The 12,337-nt window shown below is 36.7% G+C and overlaps 1 protein-coding gene across 3 annotated transcripts in view; it reads right to left on the reverse strand.

The window, feature by feature from the left end:
* The window catches only part of DCLK1 (doublecortin like kinase 1), a 405,519-nt gene that overhangs the window by 332,613 nt on the left and 60,569 nt on the right, over positions 1-12,337 (reverse strand). The gene's annotated exons all lie outside the window — the stretch shown is intronic.

Consider the following 12,337-nt stretch of genomic DNA (forward strand, 5'->3'; position numbering starts at 1 on the left):
TCTTGCCTTTCTTTGTATCTCCAGGGTCTAGCACAGTGCACAGCACATAGTAAACACTTAATGGTTATTGACTGTTTTTTGTTATTTTACAACCTTATCTTTAAATGATTTTTAAACATGCACCCCCAAGATGAGTATATTTATTCATTTACAAATGATAGAAATACTTCTATACAAATTATTACGTATATTATAAAATTTACACAAAAATAGAAATGTTTAAAGGATAAGAAAGAGATGACATGATATTTAATCCTAGAGTAAAGACTGAGAAGGGGAGTGAAATGGTCATTTGTGCATCTTAGGGAAATCACTTTGGTAGCTGTGAAGAAACTGAATTGGAAAAGGTGGAAACGTTAAGGCAGGGAGACCAAGATTATTGTGTCCTAAGCCAGGGTGGTGGCTGTTGGAGTAAGCTGAGAGAAGGAAACTAATGTAAGAGACACTGTAGAAGTAGAAATGGCAAGATGTAACAACTTTCTAGCTATGGGGATGAGGAAGAAAAGTCCAAAGTGACAAAGACCTTGTGAATCCAGGTAGCATTTGAGCAAATAACAGAGAATTTGCAAAAGGGGTAGGTTTTTTGGGGGCGAAAGAACATGATGAGATCTGTATTCATCCCTGCCTACTTATTAGATTCCACTCAAAATGAATAGCTAAGTGGAGACCAAGTTGGCTCCAAGGGGCCCCTGTCAAGAGCCACAGATTCCTTCTGGAGATAAGAGAGTAAGTATGCTGGGGGGGTGGATGTGGGGTATATAAAGGGACTGGATTTTCTCATAGTCACCTGTGTGGTTGCTGCTATGGGGACCTGAATATCAGGTTAAAGCTTCCCTGAGGGGTTGAGGTCCAGCTCAGAAGGAGAAAGTTTGGAGTTGGCATAGCTGAGGGAGGGGCTGAGTTGAAGTAATGTTGGAGGATAAGGGTGACTGTGGTTGTGTAGGAGACAAGCTTTAGGAATGGCTATGGAGGGTAGATTGGACTGTGACCCATTTTCCAACTTCTAATCACACACTCTTTGGTATCAGGCCATATGCCCCACCTTGGAGACAACTGGCCTAGACCACTGAGACAGTTGACTAATTGGTCTCCCTTATCTCCAGTTTCCCCCTTCACCAATCCATCCTCCATACTGCTCTAAAAATAATCTTCCTGAAACACAGATATGACCATGTCATCTTTCTATTAAAAAATCTGCAATGCTTCCCCATTGTCCATTTCATAAGATACAAGCTCATTAGCTTCACTTTTAGGGTCCTCTACCATCTGTATATAACTTACCTTTCCCAGACTCATTTCTCACTGGTTTTCATCAACTCACTGTTCCAACCAAACTAGTCTCTTCCCCATTTGCCAATCTCCTTCTGTCCTTTTCCCAGTTCTGTGCATTTGCAACTGTTATCCTCAGTGCCTGGAACTGTCCCCATTTCTGCCCAATGAAACTTGTTTCTTCAAGACCCAGTTCAAGTACTCTGAGAAGCCTTCCTTGGTCTTTCCAGCTAGACGAAATCGCTTATTGAAATCCCTCAAGCTAAAGCTTCCTTTTCTCTTCCTATGAGTTTAATCATATTCTCATTTCTATTATAGCTATCTGAGCATGTGTCCTGTCCTTCCTAACAGCATTTATAAACTCTCTGAGGCCATGAACTATGCCATTTTTTCTCTCTCTTTGTACACCCAGAATGTAGCATAGCACTTCAGACACAGTAAATGCTTAATAAATTTAATTACTGTTGAATTATTTTAACAGCTGTTTCTGGTTCTCCACATTAGAAGCCAGAAAAGAAATACACATACAGTTTACAAACTTTGATACCTAACAGCCATCAAAGAAAGCTGTTGCTGATTCGGTTACCCATTTGCTTGAATATAGGCAGAGAAGCAAGGTTTCGTAGTGAATGAAAGGCTAGCCTCAGAGTCAGTAAAAACTAGGTTCAATCTTGCCTCTGACAAATAATAGCTTGTATGACAGTGAACAAGTCACTTGGGTTCTCAGTTTCAGGTAACTCTAAAAAACACTAAGTTGCAGAACAGATGCCAATCTATATTGGTAGAGGGAATTTCCTCACTAGGTGCTCCTTACACTAATGAAATCACAAATCCTGACCAAAAAAAGACAAGAAACTAGACCAGATATCTCCAGGGGTCCCTTTCAGTTCTATTAGTAACCAGCTTTCCAGTGCTTTCCTATAGACAACAGGGAATTCTAATGAAAAGGCCTGGGAACAATAAAATAAAAGGCCGTTGTCAGCAGCCCTGGCATGCTCCTGATGAGTCAAAACCACAGCTAGTGAAAATAGACTGACCACACCCAAATAATCAGGTTTTAATTTTTAAACCCAAAGTCTCCAGTGTCCTAATTAGATAACTCTGACCACATTCTCTCTATGAAACATTTTTGTCGCACATTCCAGCTTGATGTTTTTAAAGTCATTATATTAGGAAGAATGACCCATCCATTCATCCTCAGGCTAGATGACCTATAAAGAATTAATAGGCATAAAAAGAACTAAATGCTAAATGTTATGTTAGAAGATTCATCACTATAGCTATATTTTGTCACAAATATAAATTCTTGTGCCCATGTTCTGGAATTTAATTTGTTAAGCATTTATTGAGTGCAAAGCATTGTGTTGGCTGTCTAGGAGGGTCACACTGCTTCTTGGAAAACACTAGATAATCTGTTTTTAAATATACCACGTGCTAAGAACCCCTATAACTTTTTTTTTAACCACCATGACATTAAGTAGAAAGATGTGTCCCTAGCCAATTCACCTCTAGTCTCCAATCTGGCAGACACAGCCTATTGAACAATGGAGCTTCATACACCATCCAGATGATGTCAATTAAAATTTAACTAGTTGTGATAAAATGTTCATTGCCTAGTATATTAGTATCCAAGCAATAATATAAACATGAATACTGCAAACCTCAAAAATATTATTTAATATTCTCTTCAACTGGTAAACATCTGCCAAAAATACAGGACATGAGTAAACTGTAAGAAAAATAGTTTTATTCAGTTGCAGTCAGCTTCCTGGAAAACTTCAAAATATGAAATGGAACTGTACAATTGAGTCAAACCAAGAAAATTTATCCAAAACAGACTAATCCTTTTCTCTGTGAGTATGTTTTACCCTATCTCATTTATGAAGTAAAGTTGAAGAAGCCTTATTTTATATTGCTTAATGATATTCTGGCTACTCAGGACTAGAAATTTAGGAATTTAGAATGTTAAACTCGTTTTTTCATTTGCTTCTCATAAGCAGAATCCTAGAATCTCTGAGTAGGAAGGGCTCTCAGAGGTCAATGAGTCAGACCTAAAACCTGGGCCAGGATCTCCTCTACCACAATGTTTTCCAGTTTTTGTTCAACTCACTTAAAGCCAAACCATAAAATTCTTTTACCTAAGACCTAAAAATAACTCATCCAGGAGAACATCAGGAAGAATTATTCAGTAATAAGGCAAGATTTCAGGAAAAACTGGACTGATGATAAAACATGCTGTCCATGACAGAGAGGTGATAGATTGAGGGTACAAGGGAGACATTTTTTTCATAAATTCATTGAGGGAATTTGTTTTGCTTGACAGTGCATATTTGTCACAAGAAATTTTTATTTTCTTCCCCCACTACATTTTTGAGGTGAGAGGAAGAAAACATAGATTTCTATCAGATTTTTTTCAAAACAGAGGGTAAAGGGGGACTATAAAAATGAAATGTTGCATGCACTTTTAGATGAGGTCACTGTATTATTAGTTTTACTTTACTATTTTACTTTGTTATGAGACTTCTCTTATAGTATGAATAATCTGTAAATATTTGTAATGGAAAAATAAAACTTTCTTTAAAAATACAAGTTAAAAGGATAGGACTACAACCAGAATGAGGTAAGGATTCAAATTAAAAGCAAGGCTATGGAAGAGCTATTCAGCACCATCACTAACAAATCAACTTTTGAAAATATAATATAAAAATACACATATAGCAAAGTATCATCATATGTCTATAAATCAGATCCTACCTCATAAATATAAAAACAAGTAAATTGTAAAACAACTACTACGTGTTAGTAAAAAAGTGAAAATTTTCCAACTGAGGCTATTTCCCTCTTCTCAGAAAATCTATATCAAGTCAGAAAACATTTTTTTCATTTCTGTTGACTATTTCAAAACACATGAAGGCAAACAGATATATGATCTAGTTCTATCAAAAATCAAAGCAGAAGACTTCCTGTGGCATTTTCAAAACATATACAGGCTTGTCAGCAAATGTCAATTTGGTGAAAATCATCTGAGGGAATTAGACACACTAAGGAAAAGGCTGGCAGCAAAGGTACACATAGGGTTTATACCACACAAATGTTAGTGTCTTCTTCCATTTTCATCACCCCAGAGAATTATGGACTCTACGATCTAGAAATAGGAACACAAGGGATTCTAGCTAGATGTTTAATATTCTGTACAACTAATGTACCGGAGAGCCCAGCCAAACCCTGAAGCAACTCCAGGACCTTATGTGTCTTCTACATTTGTGAAATGGTGCAGAATGGAAAAGACAAGAACACACACACACACACACACACACACACACAAACTTTGAAGTCAGAAGGTGTCTTAACAAGTCCTCACACAAATGAACCATAAAGAGAAAGTACCTTTAGCCTAAAAAGCTTATTCTATTTCAAGATTTATCCCGAAGACACGTACTTCATGAGAAATTAATTACACTGGTGAAAGCAGCAATCATTCTGTCATTGTTCATTCAGGAGTTCTTTGTAGAGCAGGCTGCTGACATGAAATACATCTTTTAAGAAAGCATCTCTCTTACAGTACTCATGTCAAAGTGACAAGACAACCATTCAAGGTGATCTTGACCATAGCTTACTTTCTGGCACCTACCACAGCTTTCCAAAAAAAATTCTTATCTTCAACATCCTTTTATAAACAATGCCATCTTGTTATTGAAAATCAAATTAAAATATCATTCCATTCAAATAGAAAAATTATATCTACATAAGACTATGAAACTCCAGATACTATTTTCAGAATATGTCCCACACAAAAGACTAGTAAAAGAAAACAAACTATTATCAATCAATTACTTTGGATGAATTCTTAATATCAAAGACTTCTCTAAGATCTCCAGTATACCAAAATTTAAGATGTTGGTACTTCTGTTAGCCCACCCTTCAACCTTACATACTACATAATTTAACCATATTCATTTTTACTACTTTCGAACAAATCTGAAACAAAAGAGGTAAAGGAAACATGTTTGGGGAAAAAAAAATTCTTTAACATTAGAAGACCCCTTTAAATCCATGGCAGCTAGGTGGAATGGTGGATAGGGGACTGGGCCTGAGTTTAAATTTGGTCTCAGACAATAGGTATGTGACCTGGGCATGTCACTTAACTTCTGTTTGCCTCAGTTTCCTCAACTTCTAAAATGCAGATAATAACCTCCCAGGAGGGTTATGAGGATCAAATGAGATAATAACTGTAAAGGGCATTAGCACAATGCCTGGCACAAAGTAGTTATATAAATGGTCATTGTTGCTTTTCTTATTATTTTGTTAATCTTATTACTTGAGTTCAAATCTGGCCTCAGAAACTCACTTAGCTGGGTGACCCTCAGCAAGTCACCTAACCTCTGACTGCCTCAGTTTCCTCAACTGTAAGGCAGGGATAAAATAGCAACTATCTCCCATGGCTGTTGTTAGGATCAAATGAAATAATACTTGTCAAGTGCATAGCACAGTGCCTGGCACATGGTAGGTTAATAGAAATGCTGATTCCCTTTCCCACATCATGACATCATAGGGTTGAGAACTAGAAAGGACTTAGGAAATATCTAGTCCAATCCCCCATTTTACAGAAGTCTAGATAGATTAAGTGACATGCTCCGAAGTCACAGGTAGAAAACCACTGAGCTGGGATTGAAATTCAAGTTTGTTTGACTCCAAATCCATCACTCTTTACACTAAACTACTTGTCCCTCTAAAAAAATCTAGAGTATAGGATAAAAATCCACTGCTAGTGACCTTTAGTAGCTACGCTTAATTTCGTGCCTATCTCATGATTTGTTCATATTCAGGCATTTTGAGTTGTGAACAATTCTTCTTGACTCCAATTGGGGTTTTCTTGGCACAGATCCCGGGCTGGTTTACCATTTCCTTCTCCAGCTCATTTGACAGATGAGGAAACTGAGACAAATGAGGTTAAGTGAATTCTCCAGGGTCACACAGCTAGTAAGGGTCTGAGGCCAGATAACTCTTCCTGATTCCAGGCTCAGGCACTCTATCTACCGCTGATATCTAGCTGAAATCTCATGATTTAGCATGAAATCTCATAATTTGTCATAGTATTGATCTATTGATACACTTTAATGGATTATCTTTTATATTAAGGAAAATACTGCTCACATACTAAATATCATCAGTTAAATTTAAAATAGAATCCAGTTTAGCATTGTGTACAGTTAATGGAAGGAAAAAGTACAAAGAGGAAATGAAACAGCTCTTGAGGACTAAGAGTCAGTCTCAGTCTTCTATTAAAGAGGCTCAGGGCACTCGCTCCCAGAACTGTCACATTGTTCTTTGTAAGAAATGCACATGTTATCAGGACTTTAGAAATTTATGACAATTTACAGGGCTGGGCAGCAAACTGGAGGAGATGGTAACAATCGAGTTGGAATCAATTTTAGTCTGTGTTGGGCAAATGGTACAATGGACCATCTTTTAAAAACTGGATGGATGTTCAATAAAGGAAGGAGGCCTCCACCTCAAACAAATCTATAAATAAAACAAATATATAAAATTAAATAATAAAATAAAATTTAAAAAAAATCTACCCTCACTCAACTTTCCTGCAGTTGATATAAAAGAAGAATCCTTCTCCAGTTAGTTACAGCCTTTCTATGTTTCTCTCCCACTACTACTTTCCATTCTATTCCCCTGAACCCCTACCTATCCTCAAGCCTGTCAGTGGCTTCTGTGGCTGCTTCATCTCTTCCCCAACCCCATGCCACTGAAGCAACTGCTGCCCCCTGTGTTAGAATGACAGCATTATTTAAGCAGTCACTATAACGTGCTTAGGTAATGCTGAAAACACAAGATCACAAATCCTCTAGGGTCTGCTTTTGTCTAGACAACGGTAATCCTCCAGGATATCTACAGGCACACCTTAGCTGAACTCAGGTGTTGAGAGGAAGTATTCTGGGGATGAGAATTAATCCCTTGGGTAAATGAGATGTGGCCAGTATACTAAAGGGAAACTGAAAATTTCTATATCTATTTAGTCAGGCTCCGAGAATGTTCTTTCTCTCTAGAAAAAAAGACTTCAAAAAAGGTAGCAAAAGCTATGTTTATGTGCATATACAGGGTGTCCCAAAAGTCTTAGTGTAGTTTTAAGCATTGATAACCATGAGTATATAAATATGTATATATTCATATACATATAGAGGTATGTATGCACACATAATATATACATAGAGAAGAGAGACAAAATTTAATTGATTCTGCATTTTTATCTTACTTATAATGAATTGATTTTGTCTTGTAACTGCCTAAGTCATGGTTCTTTGTCTCTGAACGTAGTTCAGAAGTTCAGTCCATCTATAATGAATTAAATTTAGAAATCCAGTTCCCCTGCTAACCACTGTTCTATTCTTGCTTCAAGGAAATGTGTTATCTTTGGGGAATGTGGGTGGACACCAGGGAGTCTAATCTAGTATCTTTACACCACCAAGCTATCCTTCAAGGATACTGGGTTTGCTGTCCAAAGAAGTCCAATCTACCATCTCCAAATCTGCAGAAGACCCCAACAACAAACTTTTACAAGTCACAGTAGGGAAGGAAGGGGTTGCTGCTAGTCCCTCATTTCCAATCTTCAATCAATCATGTTGTCCTCATCCCCACGATACTGTCAACCCTATAATCAATTGCATTTTTTCCTCACCTTCCTTGCTCTTTTACCAAAAGGAGCCTGTGTGTCTCCTCTTCAGGATCGTTTGGCTAACTGAGGCAGACAGTTAATAAACTGTTACCTTGCTCGGAGAACACATGTCTCAGTCTATCTTTGCTGAATTTCAATCACAACTGTATTCCACCACTATATACATATATGCATGTATATAAATGTATGTGTATATATATATATATATATATATATATATACACGTATACATATACACACAAACATATATATGTCTCTCCATTTAAAGCTCAATTCCAAGGGAAGATGTTTTTCTGCCCTTTTAACACAAACTGAAGTCTCGCTTCTAATGCTGTCTTATGTTCCAGACCAGAGGGGCAAAATTCAGATATAAATAGGGTCACTGAAACTATACATAAGGATTCCTGTGAGCCACATATTAGCTTGGCTTTAAAATGTAACATCAATTTTTTAAAATTTACTTTTATTTTTATTTATTTTGTTAGATATTTACCGATTACATTTTATTCTGGTCCAGCTTTATGGGCCAAGTGTTGGACCCTCCGTTCTAGGCTAAACTAGGGTCAGCACTAGTTTTATACTTAAAGGCACTCTTCCGAAATACTTTCTCCATCATAGACTTTATCTTAATATTAGCAAGTCATTCATATATGTTTAGAAGAGAAAGAAGAAACATATCAACAATAACTTTGACCCAAACTATTAAAGGCATGAATGCAGTAACACTGCTGGCAGCATGTAACACTACTGGCAGTATGTAACACTGCTGGCAGCATGTAACACTACTGGCAGTATGTGGCACTGCTATGTAGAGTGATGGACCTGTAGTCATCAAGATCTGAGTTCAAATATCGCCTCAGACACTTACTAGCTCAAGTGACTTCACTTAAGCTCCGTCTTCCCCAGTTTACTTATCTATAAAATGGGGATAACAACAACTCCTACCTCTCAGGATTGTTGTGAGGATCAAATGGGATAAATAATTATAAAGCTCTTAGTGTAGTGTCTGGTACATAGTAAGCTCGATACAAACATTAGATATTTATCATCATTATATATTATCATTATATCATTATATCACAATTATATATATTATCACCATCACCATAACCTAACATTTTTTCTTAATATTTTGCCTACTTGAAACTAGATCTGTATATCATGAAAGACTACCTGAAAAAAGTATTTCTTAAATCCTTCCTCCTCTGTGAAGCCTTATGTGTTTCTGAGTTACATACTATGTTCCTATGGAACTATTATCTCATCACATTATTAACATGGGTAATTTCCTCCAAAGATTCAGACCCAAACCTATCCTGTGTGATTTTGAGGGCACAGTTTTCAGGAATACCACCCTGGAATAGACACCTCATCATCAAGTTGCATTCATGGCTAATAAGTCATCCACATATTAAGAGTAAAGTTGAACTACTTCATAATAAATGAGGCATGCCAGATTTGACACTTTTAGAAATTCTTCCAAATGGTGTGGCATCATAGGAATTCCTTACACTACTTTGGGGAAGTAATATAATCCTTATAACAATATCTACTCCAGAGAAATAAAATGCAAAGAGCAACAAAATGTTACTCCCCTAAAAATAATTATCATCAATTGGATATCTGTAATACTCTCCTTCCCACCCACCACAATCAGTTTATCATGAATTTTTAAGAGGTATACTAAATGACTCCCTACTGCCTCTAAGATCAAATATAAACTTCTCTATTTAGCTTTTAAAGCTCATTACAATCTGGCCTCAATCTACCTTGCTAACTTTATTGTATGTTCCCCCATCTGGAAAGTAGAATCTTCCTACCTTTCCCAGTTAATAAGGTTATCCACTGGTCAAAGTATGTGGAAGCACAGTATTATACTCCCTCTTGGCTAATCTCCCACCCTTTTGCTGCCCTCAAGTAGAGGTGAAAGGGGGAATTCAAGAGATTCAATGCAGGAATCCCTCTTCTGATATACACCAATTGTACACAGGCCTAGAAGTTATCTGATTCTTCCAACTAAACCCAATACAATTCTTTTGTCATCATTTGATTTTATCTAGTGACTCAAAAGTACTTCATTCCTTCCAAATTTGTGTATGCCTTTGACTGATTGACTCAATTGAGGAATTGAGGCATTGCTTACAGCTAGTTCACACCTGTAGAGGACTGATTCTATAGATCAAAGAGTATAGAGGATGCTGTTAATGACATTATTTGGGGTTAAGAGATATGGTACACCCTTCTTAATTTATAATCTGTGTTTATATATAATACACACATATCATACCATACCACACTACATCAGAGATCTCAAACAGTGTCTATAACTTAAACCACTCACTTCTAACGTAATTTGATTTCTTTTTCCTCCAACATTAAAAACACAAAACCAGACAAATCTTATTTTCTCTAGTACAATAGTGAAGAAAATGTTGGAAAGAAATCAGAGATTCTTCTTCGACTGCCCAGTTGGAAATGCACATAGATCAAAGCTGTTGTCTCAGTTGGTATCTAATCAGAGTTCTAGTTCTTCTGGAGAGGATTATCAAATTTTCATCCATTCAGATTAAAGCTCAACAGTTCATGCATTTTCAATTATTCTATATTCTGCAAATGTGCTATATTGTCCTTTCAGAGAATAGATATCAAGAATCTGTTTTATTAGTCTTCCACAAAACCCAGGGTCCATGATGTGAAAGTCACTGTGCTAGAAGCTAGAGACACAAAGACAAAATGAAAAGCAAAGTATTTGCACCATGGCATCATACATCATAAGATGCCTAATAATGTAGCCTCACAGCAGGTACGAAAAAGAAACATTGTGACTGCAGCTGATATCTACTGAGATAGCAAGTGTCATTTCCTTTACTGATGGTTAGCAGATTATCATTCTGGAGACATATACGTAAATTTCAATAAGGTATCTGACAAAAGTCTCTCATGACAAAATGGAGATCGTAGAGTTAGGTCGATTTGTAACTGACTGAAGGACTGAACCCAAACAGTGCTTATTAACAAATCAGTATCAACCTAAGGTTCTGAGTGATATGCTACAGGCAAAGGACAGAGATGGCATGTTTAATCAAATAAAAATGCAGATGACATGACCCTGAGAGGCACAGATAATATACTAGATGATGGAATCAGAATTCAAAAAGATCTCAAAAAGCTGAAACAGGGTTTCAGCTAAACTAAGAAGATGAAATTTTTGTAAAGACAAAAGCAAAGTCTAACGCTTAAATTTTTAAAAAATCAAATGTTCAGCTAGGAGGGAGAAGAGATATATACAGACAGTGGCTTATGTTAAATACAGCTAAGTGTTTTAAGATCATGGGATCAGAGATTCAAAATGGAAAGGGACATGGAGAGTAATCTTTTATTTTCAGAACTTCCATCCTTGGGTCCATCACTATCCTGACTGATGATTGCCTTACCTCTTCTAGGCAGAACCTGGTCATGTTCACCTCCCTACCCAGTGTCATCAGCAACCTTGTCACACAGTACCGTCTGTATTCCTGCCGCACTCTCACCTCTGCCTTTGTTCTTGGATGGGGGGGAGTTGGGGGGTGGCACTTTACTCCCAATAACTCAACTCACTAACCCTGTAACTTTCTAACCCAAAGTGCCCATCCCTGGCTACCACTCCCGTGTGTGTACAGACATTTTTAAATTTCAGATTCTTAAAGGCAAGGACTATTTTAACTTTTATATATTTATATCCTCAGCACTCAGCTCTTGGCAATAAGTGGTAAATAATAATATTATTATAATAACTATGACAAAATATAGTAATTATATTATACAACAATTACATCACATTATATAATTGTGCAATTATTGTAATAATTATAACATTGTATATATATTAACAGCTAACATTTATATAGCATTTATAAAACATTTTACAAATATAATCTCACTTGATCCTCATAACAATCCTAGAATGCTCAGTGCTATTATTGTCTCCATTTTCCAGATGAAAAGACTGAGGGAGACAGGGGTTAAGTATCCGGGGTCACACAATTGACCCTGGTAAGTGTCTGAGGCAGAATTTGAGCTCCAGACTAACCACTGAGCCATTTTCATTCCTCTAATTCTACAGATGAGGAAAAGTTAAGTGACTTGTCTACTGTCACACAAGAAGTAAATGACAAACTTCAAACACATTTCTAACTGGGTTAGAACTAAGTGATTCAAGTTCTGAAACATCCACAACACTATATCGGGATTCTAGTTTACTGCAAGTTAATTTGCTTTCAGGCTGCATGTTCAGAATTCCAGGCTTCGCATACTCTAACACTTTCTAGTTAAACAAGACAGTTAACTTTTTTAGCCTCTGGTTTCCTTACCTATAAAAGAATAAGGTTATCTCAGGTTCCTTCT

Source organism: Notamacropus eugenii, chromosome 5, assembly GCF_028372415.1.
Source record: "Notamacropus eugenii isolate mMacEug1 chromosome 5, mMacEug1.pri_v2, whole genome shotgun sequence".
In the NCBI taxonomy this organism is placed as follows: Eukaryota; Metazoa; Chordata; class Mammalia; order Diprotodontia; family Macropodidae; genus Notamacropus; species Notamacropus eugenii.